This window comes from Cotesia glomerata, linkage group LG6, assembly GCF_020080835.1.
Source record: "Cotesia glomerata isolate CgM1 linkage group LG6, MPM_Cglom_v2.3, whole genome shotgun sequence".
Taxonomy (NCBI): Eukaryota; Metazoa; Arthropoda; class Insecta; order Hymenoptera; family Braconidae; genus Cotesia; species Cotesia glomerata.
In genome coordinates this window covers 5,217,499-5,233,975 of record NC_058163.1, presented here as the reverse complement: position 1 = coordinate 5,233,975, position 16,477 = coordinate 5,217,499, and the positions used below count along the sequence as shown (strand labels likewise).

Here is a 16,477-nt window from a genome sequence, read left to right as displayed (position 1 = left end):
CTTGAATGCATGTATAATTATTGTTGTTGTGGAAAAATCAGCGAACAAATATTTGAAATAATTATAATAATCAATGAATTATTAATTAAAAATAATAAATTTATGTAATGATGTTTTTAATAAATATAAAAATTTCTACCTCAATCTTTTCTCTACATCATTAAAGACGTTACTTATAACCTTTCTTCATTATAATCTTCTTTATGTATAAAAATGAAATATTTATTTGACCCAAGTATATTTTTAAAACTATTTTTACGAGTTAAGTTGCTGGTAAAAGTTTTTTACCAGCTTTAAAAACCACCAGAACCATCCTTAAGGTCAAAAATTGACAGAAAAATTTAGAAATGTCTATTCACACGTAAAAAAATCCTGATAAATCTACGCAGCAGGAATATAAGGATCTTGACATTCACGCAGCGTGGATTTATCAGGACTTTTTTACGTATGAATATACATGTTCAAAAAATTTTTTAAAAATCGTTACAAGCTCCCTTTGAAGCTGAGAATTTTAAACACCTTTTTAAGACCTCAATATACCCGCTATAGAGCTTGCTCCGAAGTGAACTACAAAACACATTCGAAAAACCAAAAAATCTTACTACTCAATGGATTCTTCAAGATTTAGTCAACAGATGAACCTCTGGTTTCTATATTTTTCAAGAAGAAAAGAAATCGATGTTTCAATTGCTTGAAGAAGATCATGAAATTCAAAAGGTTGTTCAGTACTACGAGAATGGTTATCATCCAGGTTATTTTAAGAAGAGATAAAAAAAAACATTTCAGTCAATGAACTGTTAACTCTTGTTAATTCAAAAATATTAAATTTATTTATAATATTTAAATAAATCGAATATCCAAATCTTCGTTATATTTTTAAAATTAGAGTTTAATACTATCTATAATTGTACTTGAATCTATGTCGTACATTTGCTGATTTTCGTCATCATCAAATGTTTCAAAACTCTCCCTTTCATTATGATATTTGATAACTTCTTCACGAAGTTTCTCTGCCATTATACTTCCAGTTTGATCAACCATTTCAGCAAACATACTTTTGGAATTCTCAATAAGTAATTCATACGGACTTCCAAATTCCTAGAAAATAAAACCAATTAAATGAGTTATTCACTCAATTTAATTTCTAGACAAAAATAAAATTTATTTTTAATAAATACCGCAGCATTTCCATTGTCCATCACCAGCACCCTGTCACTGTCGATGATTGTATTCAAACGATGCGCTATTGTTATTACGGTACAATTGGCAAACTTCGTTCTAATTGTTCGCTGAATCATCGCATCAGTCCTATAATCACCGTCAGTAATAAAAATTATGTACTGAACAATACATTCGTATATTATTAAGCAATACTTACTGAGAATCAATATTAGCAGTAGCTTCATCCAAAAACAAGAATCTTATTGTTTCGTAACAATGCTCTCGCAAGACATATTAATTGACGCTGACCAACACTGAAGTTTGACCCACTCTCAGTAACCCATTGATCAAGAGTCAAATCGTTCAGTTCAACTTCTCTTAGAGCTTCCCATATATCATTATCAGAATACTTAAGCCGAATGGATCCAGGTTATATCTCAAAGTTTCTGAGAAAAGGATAGGCTCTTGCGGGATTATCGATATATGAGCTCGCAGATCTTGAAGGCCAATGCTTTTTGTGTCCAAATCGTCAATTATTATCTTCCCTTGCAGACCATCATCTGCTAAACGGAAAAGGGCTGATATTAAAGAAGATTTTCCAGCACCAGTTCTTCCAACGACTCCAACTTTCCAGCCTGACTCTATAACGAGATCAATGTTCTGGAAAAACATACAGTTAATTGATATCTTATCAGATCTGACTCGATCAGTCAAAGTATTCTATACCTTCAGTACAGGTGGATCTTCAGCTTTATAACTCATAGACACATTTTGCCATTTGACGTCACCCTTTGATGGCCAGTCGCTTGGTGGTGGATGTGTTGATTCCATTGGACCTTCCTTCGGCAAATCGGTGTACTGGATAATTCTTTCAACCGATGTCATTTGCGACTGTACTTCAGCTGTTTGCTTCACACCATACTGAAGCATACCGGTCAAAATTAGTGACTGTGATATAGCCAAACCAACAGATCCACCAAATGTGTTTTCTAAAAGCAAACAACAGTTATCGTCAGCAACCTTATGCAAAGCTGATCCATCAAATTAATTAATGATAATTACCAGGATCCATAAGAATTAATGAATAACAGACACATGTGACAAAAACACAAGAAATTAAGTCAAGAATAAGTCCAAATGCTGATCCTGTAGTGATTGTTAGATACCATGCTCCCGTGTGGATATCTTGATAATGATCAAATTCGTTGCATAACATTCTTTCTACATCTTTTCCACGGCTTCGAATGGTCATCAAACCATCTAATGTAGTGCTGACATGAGAAAAACTGGACTTTTGCTGAAATATTTAATTTTTATATATAACGCTTGAACGATTGAACTTTTTGTTCTACACTGATAGAAAAAGTTGCTTAAGAAAAGATTGCACTCTTGTTACAAGAATTTGAATTGTTCGAAATTTTCAATATTTTTCTTTCTGAGCTTAAGAAATCACATTTTTGTTTGGAGAATTAAGTTTCTTTTTTCATACAAATCAAGAAATTGAAGTTTGAATGAAATACTTGTCTTTCTTTAAAATTGTTTCTTTTCTGTGTGAAAAACTTGATTTTATAAAAAACACTCAAGAAAAATGTGATTTCTTCATTCAGCTGAAGAAAAAAAGTGTTAAAAATTTCCAACAATTTAAATTATGGTAACACGAATACTTTGTTTTCTAAAAAATCATTTTTTCACAGTGTATTTTGAAGAATAATGACGATAAGTACAGTAGAAATTCTATAACTCGAACTCCAAGGAGAGGCAAAAATTCGAGTTATAGAGGATTTCGACTTAGGTGGATTTTGATTCGACATAAAGAGGTTGAGATTCATTTTTATAAATTTTGAGTTAGAGGGCTAAAATAAATAAAAATTCAAATTTACAGAGATGACACACATATTTTGGATTTACTATAAAAATTCGTAAAGTATTCAATGCGGTTCTTGCCTCTTTGATGGAAACCCATAGAGCGCATGTCGTATTATTCGAATCATCTTAAAAGTTTCAAATAATCGAGTTGTAAAGGTTGTAAAATAAAACATTGCTATGTTCGAGATACAGAGGTAAAATTTAATTTTCGAGTTATGGAGGGAAAATATGTACAGAAACAGCTTGTGAGGAGTCACTAATTATTTCGACTTATAGAGAGTAAAAATTCACGATCAACGGAGGTTTTGGGGCTTGGAGGGCAGGGGGATGAAACATTTCTTCGAGTTTAGGAGATTTTGACTTATCGAGGTTCGATTTAACGAGATTCTACTGTATTTGGTGATTAGATCTATTGATTAATACATACCAATACCCTCCAATCGTTTAATGTCCTGAGCTGTGTTTAGATAATAAATCCGTATTAGATAGAATATTGTTCCCATAATTACAATAGGTATGCCCATCCAAGGATTAACGCTCGTTATGATAACTAATATTCCTGTCATTACAAGAAAAATTTGAATAGCTTCGAGCATAGCTCGGGGAAGCAGTTCATCCATTGCGCCAACATCTTTTGAGAATCTGTTCAAAATTCGCCCTGAAATAAGAGTGTAACAATTAAAATATTTGTGAAGAAAAGATAAAAATTAGTGATAGCGAACACAATGATGTTTTGCATCATCATTTATCCAATATGTTTTAAGCAATTTGAAATTACCAGAAGGATTTGTATGAAAGAAGTTCATCGTTGCTTGCAGAACATTTGAAAACATGTGATTATGTAGTTTTCTTCCAGCATTCATGCAAACGTGCATGAAAAAGAAACTTCTTAAGATAACTAAAACGATACACCCGACGATACATGCTGTATAAATGTGAACCGCATATATCGTAGATAAAAATCCATCGCTGTCAAGAAGTGAAAGTGATTGGAAAAAAGTATTATTAACCATCAATTTATATTCAAATTCAGAAACTAAACAGTTGTTTTCGCAGAACTTCCACACTTATTTCTGATGGTTTCTAAGTTTGTCCAGTAGCTGAGCCAATAATCAGCGCCACTTGTCGCTTATTTGAGATAAAATGTAGATAATAATCATAATTATAAGAATAATAATAATACTTCCTCCTTCACGGAAATATCGATAGTAAACTTTGTTTGACATTCGCCCTGACTCCATTGTTTCTGAGTCGACTTGTGTATTACATTCTGCTGTGGTAAACTCTTGATAGGGTAACTAATATGATAATACAGAGTGATTCTTTAATAACTTATTTGAATAGTTTTGATATTTTGAATAATTCAAATCTATTACTTACGAATTGGTAACTGTCTTGAGATCTAATCGAAATGCGTGAAGTTCTTGACTTGTCAAATCTAGAAAAAAAGTTTACTTCTTCAGAAAGTTTTTTGGGACTATGGTTTTCATTTGCATCTTGAAGTGATTCTGTATCATTTGTTTTCATGTTATTTAACAAATTGTTGAATTCTGGGTTGATTTTCATTAAGGTATCAAATGTACCTTGATGTTTAATACATCCCTAATAAAAAAGATAATATTAATAATCAAGATAATGAAGACTTACAACCTGCAATCACTATGTGACTACCGAGATTTACGGATTATGAATAAGAATACTTTGGCTTAATGATTTTTTGATATGTATGACATGATACATAGTTTGGGTACTTTTGAAAGAAGTTTTAAAAATAATAGTGCTATCATAGGATCAATTATAAATAGTTAATGAACAAATGTGATGGAAAAAATTTGTAGAACCCCGGGAAAAAATGATCAGATATGAACAGGCATGAGTCTTCAGGCCTGATCAGACATGGTCAGGTCTGAAAGCCCATTGTTACTTTAATTAATTATTTTGCTTAATTTTATGGATATAGTATTTGATAGTCATACGCAATTCTCTATAATAAATAAAAATTAAAAAAAATGATTACATATAATTGTACGGCTGTATCACCAGCAGTCACCCATCCAACTACTGACCACGCTCAATGCTGTTTAACCTTGGTGATACCCGTGCACCTTGAAGTTCCCGCCTGCTGTGCTGCTATCTTATGTGACAACAATTCTATGAAGTACATAACGTATCGAATAAGTTTATCATAAATATAATATAAAAATTGATTTTATAATATATTTTGATAGTCCTAATTTATTTATTTAACCGAATCTCATTATAACATCACATTTATTTAAATAATAAAATAAGTAATGATTTTAATATTAGGCAGAAGCAGAGCAGACCAAAACATCCATAGGAAATGTAACAAATTTTTTATTTCAAAATTATTTAAACGTAATGATAAAAATAATTTTGCACTTTTTGTGATGACCAAAAAAATTTTTTTCGTCAAAGAAAAAATTTTTATCACATCTCTGACTATGCAAGTCTGATCAGATCTACCCGGAAAAAAATGATCAGACCTGACCATGCCTGTTCATATATGATCAGGCCTGAAATTAGACCTGCTCATGTCTGTTCATGTATGATCAGGCCTGAAATTAGAAATGGTCATGCCTGGATGCCTGTTCATGTCTGAAGTGTTAAAGCAGCAACGCTCAGGTCTGATCATACCTGTCCATATCTGGTCATGCCTGTTCATCCCTGTTCATGTCTGAAGCGTTAAATACGCTCAGGCCTGATTATACCTGTCCATGTCTGTTCATATCTCAAGCGTTAAATACGCTCAGGCCCGATCATACCTGTCCATGCCTATTCATGCTAAGGACCAAATATGCTAAGAAAAAATTCTTGAATATGTTCAGTGTATGTACATTAATTTCGATTAATAAATTTGTAAATTATCAATAAACGGTATATTTTATTATTGAATAAATAAAAGTATTTTTGATTATCATTAAAAACCTACCGTAGGGTAAATTTAATTAACTTTTATAGGCACGGACAGGCCTGATCAGACATGAGCGTATTTAACCCTTCAGACATGAACAGACATGGACAGGTATGGACAGGCCTGATCAGACATGAACAGGCCTGATCAGACCTGAGCGCATTTGACGCTTCAGACATGAACAGGCATGAACAGATCTGATCAGATATGTAAAGGCATGAACAGGCCTGATCAAACCTGAGCGTATCTAACCCGTCAGACATGAACAGGTCTGATCAGACATGAACAGGCCTGAGCGTATTTGACGCTTCCAGACATGAGCAGGCATGGACAGGCATGATTATGTCTAATTTCAGGCCTGATCATACATGAACAGGCATGATCAGGTCTAACTTCAGGCCTGATCATACATGAACAGGCATGGTCAGGTCTGATCATTTTTTCCCGGGACAAACAAACTATCAAAACTCCTCCGAAAACTTGATCTAAAAAATTTACTACTAAAAAATATATAAAATAAAAAGGTACTAATTCTTATCAAGACCTTTCTGATGATACTAAATTTAACTATAAAAATTCCTTTAAAAATAATAATATGCTCGTCACAAAATTTTTCTTACCCTTTCAATTATTTAAATCATAAATGACTATCTGCTTTGAAAAAAAATATCAAAAAACTTAATTTATGATGAAATACTATCACCTGGCCATTAAAAAAATTTTTTTAGTCTTTAAGTAAATCAAACATTGAAAGGCACAGATTCAGGTCAAGACCTTTCTACTAAATTAATTTTAAAAATTAGGAAAACGGTTGACCCTGAAGGCCATCCCTACAACTTCCCGCTAATCTAGGCGCTTAAAATTGCACTTATGACGTTTTTGAGGTCTTCGAATTCAAAAAAATATAATTTATGTTGTATTTTGAGCTCTCCAAGCTCAAAGAGATAGCTTTCCTATGCCCTTTTCACTTCTTCGAGCTCAACAATCTTACCAGTTCGATGAAACACGATTCTTAAAATTTTCAAACTGCTATAACTTTTGAATGAATCAACCGATTTTCACGCGGTTGGCGGCGATCTATGTAGTTTTTTAAGCTCTATAAATAATTTGGAACAAAAAATTGATCTGATGAAACATTTCGGAGTTATTACAAAAAAACACTTTTTGCGATTTTTTTTGACAACGATATCTCACGATCGCATCAACCGATTCTGACGCTTTTGGTGGCAATCGATGTAGGTTTTCAAGGTTAAGAGCTGATTAGTTTTGAAATCAATCGGTTCAGCCAATTGGGGATATTTTAAAAAATTAAAAACAACTTTTTTTCACTTTTTACAATTTCTCGAAATCTACTGATCCGAATTCCTGGTTCTAACCTCAGGAAATTTAAGTTTGGCAAAGACCTCTTGAATGACACCAATTGCGATCAAATCGGTCAAGCCGTTCAGAAGTTATAAGAGGTTTACATACACACACACACACACACACACACCCACATACATACAGACGTACGGACATCATCGTAAAAATAGTCAGGAAAGCTTCTTAGGGCTTCAAAATGTCGAGATCTGTTGAAGCCTCGATTTTTGCAAAACGGAGTAAAACCAATAACTTCCCAATTTTTCGAAAATCATTGATTTTCTTAGCGGGAAGTTAATAAATTATTTTATCATATAAATACGTCAGAGACAAAATTTGTTTAATTCTCTTGTATAGATGATTCCGGATGAATCTTGTGATGAATTATTATGGTGAGCAATGATGATTACGTACTAGAGTGTGCCCCAATTTCCGGGAAGAACCTTTTAAAATTGGAATTTTAAATTTCCGCATTTGGCTGGAAGTGCCCAAACACGGAAATTGAATTTTGGCACACCCTATTACATATAATGGTGATGATAGTTAATTGTAACGAAGCTGATAGTAGTAGTCATATAGAAATAAGTAAAACTTTAAACATTCTTACTCGATCAATCATAGCAATAGTATCCGCTTGTTTTAAATAATTCAGCTGATGAGTAACGAGAATCCGAGTTTTTCCATGAAGATGCTTCGAAATACATTCGTTGAAAAGAATTCGAGCAACACGAGCATCAACTGCACTGAGAGGATCATCCAAAAGATACAAATCAGCTTGTTTATAGATAGCTCTTGCAAGATTTACTCTAGCTCTCTGGCCTCCTGAAAGTGATGCTCCGCGCTCTCCAACAGAAGTTAAGTCTCCATTTGGAAACTGCTGAAAATCCTTCAAAAGCGAGCACACTCTTGTTACCTAGAAATTTTATAATTTACTATTACATTACCCACCAGGCGATTGAAACGAATGCAACAAAAATATGTAATTGATAATAATTTAACCTCACGATATCGCGTATGATCATACTCAAGTCCAAAAAGTATGTTTTCTCTGATAGTTCCTGAAAAAAGCCACGGATCTTGACTTGCGTATGATATTGTCATCTCAGGATTGTCTTGGATGAATCTGTGCTTAGATTTAAACCCAATTGGTTTTTCATTTTCAAACTGAAAGAGTCCAACCGTTCCAGCGCTAACTGGTAACTCTTGCAGTAATAAATTTAATAGAGAAGATTTTCCAGATCCAACTGGACCGACTAAAGTACACAATTCTCCTGGTTTGACTTTCAATGTCACATCGCACAATATCGGAGGTAATTGTCCAATTATCCAATTGGCTGATACTTTATCCAGTTCGATTCTAACTGCGCTAGTTATTTTAGCAGATGATTTTTGTGGGATTTGTCAGACTTTGCTAGTTTGATAATTTTGTTTTGAATCCTGAGATTTAGAAATTTCATCGAGTAATAAAATTCCTGCAACATACCAAAACAAATACATCGAAATTGTAACTTATGTTTATTGCTAATTTGTAGTCGCAATTTAAAAAAACAATTGTACTTCTATCCTTTTGATGGAAATTATAGCTTCGCTGAACAATATCAGTGCTTGTGGGAAGTATATAGCAACTACCATTTGCAGTATATTGAAGTAACTTGACAATTGAAATGTGATATCAGCTTTCATGGGGTTTCCCATCAATACAAAAAGCAATAAGTGTTACATAAAGCGTTGTCCGTTCAGTAAAAGACCATTAAAGCATGTATACAATCCACGAAACATTCGATGAGCTATGTATTTTTTTTATTTCAGCTAATCTTGTTTGAGAAACTATTTTGTTGAATGGTTTCTCCCATGCATACATCTTTATTACCTGTAAATTACAATAGTATACAAGAAATAAAATGAATATATCATTCGAAATGGTCGAAAAATGTTGTAAAGGGTTAAAGGTAGTGGTCGTGGTATAATATTGTCAAAAAATTAGAGATTATACGCGCCGCAAAAGTATATGAGCTTGTAGCTAAGTAATCCATAATTTTTGCGCAAGACTGTACCCGTGGAGATGCAACCCATACAATTACTTCTGTCCGACTTTGTAGATATATAATAGATATATATACTTTATATCTTAGTAGATATGTATACTTTTTCATAAATTGTTAAGCTTTAATCCGTTATTTATAAACAATTAGACAGTTAAAAATTTTTTATATTTTTTTAAACTCACAACAAATTCATTAAAAGACTCAGTTTTTTTTAAATTTCTGACAGTTAGTTTTTTTTATAACTAAGAAACTGGTGCAGAACTGCAGAGAGCGTATGCAATCAATGTTAAATATCCAATTTTTAATTGAAATCATCTCGAGTTATGGGTGGTCAATCGACTTCAAATTTTTAGGGTAAGTGTATCATCATATCCTTAATAAGTATACAAAAATTTAGAATTTTCTGACGGTATGCCTTAACCACGACAAATACCTTAAGTTGTTAACATCAATATTAAGCCATCATCGCAATTTTTTACTGTTTTTCTAAACGCATTTTCTTCTTGAAACTTCCAAAAAAAAAAAAAAATTCAAACGATATATATTTTCAAAGGAAATTGAACGCATTAATAATGCCAAATGAACGTATAAAAAATTTTTTTTTATCTTTAATCTCTAATCAGCTTGCAAATGTAAAAAAGTAAAAATCTAGTTAAATAACGCAAAAGAAAATTTTTTCTGACAATTTTTAATGTCCAAAATAGCTTCTAAGGATCTCAAAACGTCGAGATCTCATGAAAAATTGATTTTTGGAAGTGATATTGAAAACACTAATACATCCCAATTTATCGAAGTTTTCAATTTTTCGTATTTTGTGAAAATTCACTAAAAAAAAATTAATCTATACTAATGTTATAAAAAGGGGAGATTTGATTGTTTGTTTGTTTGTATTGAATAAGCTCCAAAACTACTGAACCGATTTGAAAAATTTTTTCACTATTGAGAAGCTACACTATCCCCGGGTGATATAGGCTATATAATATTATAATTAATTTTGAAATTTTTATTAAATACCCGTGCGAAGCCGGGCGGACTGCTAGTGTAAAATAAAATATTTAACTTCTTGTTAATTTCCAAAAATCAACTTTTTATTAGATCTCGAAATTTGAAGTCCTTAGAAGAAATTTTTACCATTTATTCATATACGCTCTTTTTTTTTTGTTGCATTTTTTTTTCAGATATTCACTTTTTTAGTAGATTTTATAAAAATCTAACTATTGCAGCCGTCCTCATGGCGCAACTTTTAAAAAATTTAGCCATTTTCTGACTCAGTTTGTCGAGCTGAGTCAAAAAATACATATAGTTCAAAAGTTTATATATCTATATATACGATATAACGCGGCTTGTCAACACGATAGCATTTTCAATTTATAACCGATTCTTCTCAAACTCAACATGCTTTATCTATCGATCAAAACCAAGGTTAAGTTCTAAGATGAGCTTAATCGGACGAGTAATTTGAAAATTACAGGATTTTGAAATTTTGAAAATCGTAAAAATTGCTGTTTTTACTACTGCAACTTGGTATAGTTACTGAACTAGACAAGATATTAAAATTCGGTAAAATGCATCGTAAAGGTCTTTTAATAAGCTTCAATTTTCACTACTCAGAAGTGGTAATAGCCTCAATATTACCCCTTTTAGAGTTCGTTTAATGAGTTTTACTGTTGCAGCCGTTTTAGAATTATTGTCTGCATCATAGCTTAATCATGATGTAAATTCAATAGTTACGATATTGATCAGTCTTTCGTGTAATGTTTTTGGGTAGGTCGTCAGTAAATATGTCACAAATTAGTTCTAAATATTGTTTTCTTCAATTAAAATTTTGTCCGGTTTTAAAATTCTGATTAACTTGGAAACTGTTGTTCCTAAGCGATTACTTAAAATTTGGACATTTATAATTCAAATCTTATAATCTTTGCAATTGTTTGATAAGTATTTAAGAAACTTTTTCTTCACAAGATAATTTTTTTTCCAAAATTTGTTCTAAATAGTTTTAAACTTATTATTGAATTTTGTTTTTAATTCATAAACTAAGTTATACGTTATTAGTATTTATATTATTTTATTAATAATCGATTTTCTTTATTTGAAAAATCTACTTCCATTTCGGCTGCCGAATGGCCTTTTTTTACATTTCATAGTTGATTGGCGAAAAAAAAAAATTTTTAAACGCCCTTTTGATTTTACAGAGTAAAAAGCGGGCATAATTTAAAGTACGCTTTTTTGGAATTATAGCAACGCAATTTATCTGTATTTACAATTTAATTTTCGTAACCTTGAAATTCTTTAATTAATAGATGAATTAATGATTAGGAAAGATTTGTTTAAAATTTTATACTTTCAAAATGTTATTAAAAAAAATTAATTGATTTTTTAGCTCAGCCTGATAAATGATTTAGCTAAAATTGTGAAAAAAATAATAGAAAGCGGGTAATCCGGCAGTTTTCTGCCAATGACAATACAATTGTTTTTAATTAAGCAACATTACTTGAATCCCAGCAACTAATTCACTCATGAGTTGAACTCGTCGATCAGTTAATCCTGCGATAGATGCTCTGAGTTTTCCACTGAGTATCGACGCATATGCCTGTATTGGAATTGTTAGCAAAAAAAGTGAGCCGAAACCAATAAGTGTATAAATCCCAATACTTTGCCACATAATATAACCAACAACGACGATCTTAAAATAAGTCAAAAATATATTTATAAAAATTTACTTTTCTTTCACGACATATTATAATTGAATTCAAAAATCAAACCTGTATCGGCATAATCCATAAATAATTAAAGTACATCGGCAAAGATCGAAGCGATTGACATCGTTACTAAGAAGATTAATTATTTGGCCTTGTAGTGTCAAGAGCTGATTTGCTCAAGCGAAGGCTCTGTTGAATGGACAAAACATATTTTACACTTACTATTTAAAACAGTAATTTATGCTTATAAATGCATATTCTTCATTTTGCATTCTAGTAATTTATTCTTGATTATTTTAAATAGTGCTTGTTAAGAAAAATGGATGGCTTACTTTTTCTGTAAATAAGCGAACAGCAAGCTATTCGTATTCTCATCCCAATTTGTTGACTGTCAACATTCGTATGGTGCATAATAAACGTGACTCCAAGTGTTGTAGCAATAAGAGCACTTGCATACCCCAAAGTTTCATTGCGTGTTGTTAAATTCTTATCTCCAGAATCAAAAACTTATTACCTGGGCTTGGAAAATAGGCTGGACACTGCGCAAAATTACTGTTTGAAAAAGTAAAAAAGCAGTCCGATGTCCTAAATTTTTAACCAAAATGTCCGGAAAATAGCTTTGATTAAACTTGGTTCGGGTGGTTTTATTTGGTTTCCATCGTGAATGTTCTTTGGTTTATTGCACATACTTTTTTTGAGTTCATCGTTCCATGCCCTGATTAAACGTGATTGTTATTTAATAATTTGTTAACCCGAGAAGAAATTATTAGATCTGATGACATTTAATTAGATTTAAATATTGGTAGGATCTAACTTTATATGAGAAAATATATCTTCGAACATACAATTATCTATAACATGTAATTATATTTAACGATTCGTTGTTATCCAAGAAGTCATATCTGATCATATATCAGAATATATCGTTACACTGAAAAAAAAAATTAATTTGATTCAAGAGAAAAATTATTGAACCAAAAATATAATTTGGAAGAGGGTAATTGTCTTGAATCAAGACGAAAAATTCTTGAACCAAGTAAAATTACCTTAAATCAAGAATTTTTCTGCTCAAATCAAGAATATTAAGTTCTTCAAAATTATATACTTGATTCAAGAACATTTTTTGTGTCTGCAAATTTATATATGATTATATTTGGGTCAGTGGAATCTGAACACGCGATTTAGTGGAAAAATGAAAATAACAAAATTTTTAACTTCCTGCTAAGAAAATTGAAAATTTTCAAAAATCGAGGAAGTTATTGTTTTACCCTGTTTTCGAAAATCGAGTTTTCATCAGATCTCGACGTTTTGAGGTCCTAGGAAGCTTCCCTGACTATTCCCGCGGTGATGTCACCGTGCCTGTATGTGTGTGTGTGTGTGTGTGTGTGTGTGTGTGTGTGTGTGTGTGTGTGTGTGTGTGTGTGTGTGTGTGTGTGTGTGTGTGTGTGTGTGTGTGTGTGTGTAAATCTCTCTCATAACTTTTTCCTAATTTTCCTCTATGCTCTTTCTCCTATATGTTCTCTCCCTATAATTTTCTCTTTAATTTCTAATATGCTTTACGAAAAAAAAAAAAAAAATTAAAAAAAAATTAAAAAATATCTTATTTGTGAAATAACTTAGCTTTTATACTAAATAGAATTTCTACCCCCTGGGGATTTTATGGAAAAGTACATGTTTCTGGAAGAACAGAAACGTACTACAGAAATAGATTTTATGCAAGCATGTTTGCACAACAATCACATGCTTGTAAAGTTGTGGACCATTTCGTGAACTCCGCCGTCCATCTTACGGCAACAAACATCTTATTTTAAGCTTTAATATTCCCTTATTCTTCCCTATAGGAGGGAAACTCCCTATTCTTTCCCGTCTTCACAGACATTATTTAAATTTGTAACCCAGGTTATTTAAATAACCAAGAGTTATAGAAAAATGAAAATATCTTTCAAAAATTGATCATATTAAATTATACAATGGGAGTAGTGCAAATTTTTTCTTTTTAAATTGAGCAATATTGTATACAAGATTCCAAAATTGTATAAAAAATGTTCCAAATTTATCCAAAACATATTCTTAAATTGTTAAAAAAATGATCCAAGATTCTTTAAAAATTTTTTACATTTTACACATGGTTATTAATTTAAAAATGCAAAAGTCAAGTCCTTATATTACACTAGAATTTGAACACCATTCTGTGAATTTTCAATATTTATTATAAATTTTAATATTTAAAATTATCAATATTAAAAATTTAACTGTAAATTATTAAATTTTAAATTTTAGCATTTGCTAACAAATATTCGTTAAACAATAAATTTTTACAATAATTTTAAAGAAATTCATTGTGTTGAATCAAGACGAAAAATTCTTGAATCAAAGAAAATTCATTTAAACTAATATAAATTTCTTAGTTTAAGAATTTTTCTCTTCAGATCAAGAAGAAAAAATTTTTAGTTAATAAATTTAATTTTTTAATTATTGATGGAAATTTTAATTTAATAATTGATAGAAAAATCAATTTTAATAAATATAACTTTCGTGTAATTTTGAGTTCTCCCAGCCCAAAAATCTGATAGAAGTTTAATAAAATACTATTTTTTGAATTTTTAAACTGCAGTAACTTTTGAATGAATGAACCGATTTCTACACGGTTGGCGGAATTCGACGCAGTTTTTGAAGCCTCACAAAGAATCTTTCAGTTTAAATTGATCGAACTAGGAATTTCGAAGTAATTCGGAAAAAATACTTTTTTTGGTTTTCTTTCGACAACGATAACTAACTAACGAATCAACTGATTTTGACCGGGCTGGTTGCGATCAACGTGGTTTTTTGATTAAGAGCGGATTAGTTTTTTAAGAATCGATCGGTAAATCCGTTTAAAAAGTTATTCCAAAAGAACCACATTTGAAAAAAATTTTTATTTTTTATTTTTTGAGATTTCTCACTCTTTTCTCAATTTTTAATTTCGATAGACACAAAAAAATTAATACCATAAACTCAGTAAAAGCGTCAAAAAAAGTAAGACAAGTTCAGAAGAAAAACTCATATGATAATATTTTCTGAAGGTGTGCCCATTTTGCCCCACATTTTCAATTTTTTTTATTTTCAATAAACAGAACAAATTAATATCAAATAACTTGGCAAAGGACTAAAAAACGTAAAATCAGAGAAAAACATTAAGGATTTCAACATTTTTGTCTTTAATAAGGTCCGTTTTGCCCCTCCCCCTTCTCTTACTCTCTCTAATGATTAATTAACTTTAGATTTTCCATTGAATGGCCAAGACTAGGATTGTCGAAATGACCCAAGCCTAACACCATTAAATAGCCAGAACTAAATATGAGAGCTAGTCTTGGTTCAAGTCTGGTTCACCAAAGGAACGGCCGAGACTGAGTTGTTCAGTCTTGGCTTTCAAGCTTAACCCCAAATCGTTCAACTCCTGCAGGGGACTCCTACACAGAAAAAAGGTTCACTTGAGCCAAGAAAATATTTTTCTTCCTAATTATTTTCTTAAGCGAAAAAAAAATTTTTTTTTTAACACAAGAAATTTCACTTATTCCAACAGAATTCATTGTCTTGCTTTAAGAAATACGTATCTTGATCCAGAAAAGAATTTATTTAAAGTCAAGAAAAATCTTGTTGTTTAAGAAAATTCGGCCTATTTGCTCCCAAAAATTTAGTTCTTGATAGAAGTAAATTTTCTGAGTCTTGAGAAAATTTCTCTTACTTACTCCAAAAATGAAATATAAAGATAGAAGTAGGAATTTTCATTTACATTTTATTGATGGCACATGTCAAAATGGAAAGATCCAAATAATATTTCATCATTTATTTCCATTTAATATGTATAATTGCACGCTAAAATAATATAAAATGGGTACATGAGAAATGTTCAAAAGAAGAATTTTCTCAAGATGAGAAAATTTTTCTCAGCTGAAGTCAGTGGCGCTGGCTTCCATAGAAGTGTCTAAAAATCTTGATCCAAATACAAAAACTTATTGTAACAAGTATTTATGATAATTTGAATTAAGAACAAATAACTTTCACCAGAATAGAATTTCAAGAAAAATTTTTTGCTTCGGCAAACCCTTTAACTTCGGCCTTCCTTCAGGCACCCGAAAAGCTTGAGGCAAGAATTTTACTCTCCAGTCAAGAAATTTTTCTTTCTGTGTACATGGGTTAATTCATATTATTTTAATTTTTAATTTTTAATTTTTTATTTTTTATGTCATGAATAATTTAATTGTAGTTAATAAAAATTTATGAAGAGGCTAATGTTGACGGATTGAGGGTTCAAAATCGGACCTCTCGGTGAATGTTCGGATCTGTGGGTTCAAAATCGGAGCTATGGGACTACAGGGCTCTCAGTCGGATCTATTTCGGACTAAAGGGTTCTATATAGGCTCTAAATTTCG

General features: G+C 31.3%; 1 pseudogene; it reads right to left on the bottom strand.

Annotated features, from left to right (window-relative positions):
- Nucleotides 1-811: 811 nt before the first annotated feature.
- Nucleotides 812-12,476, bottom strand: LOC123267244 (annotated as a pseudogene).
- Between the last annotated feature and the right edge of the window lie 4,001 nt (nt 12,477-16,477).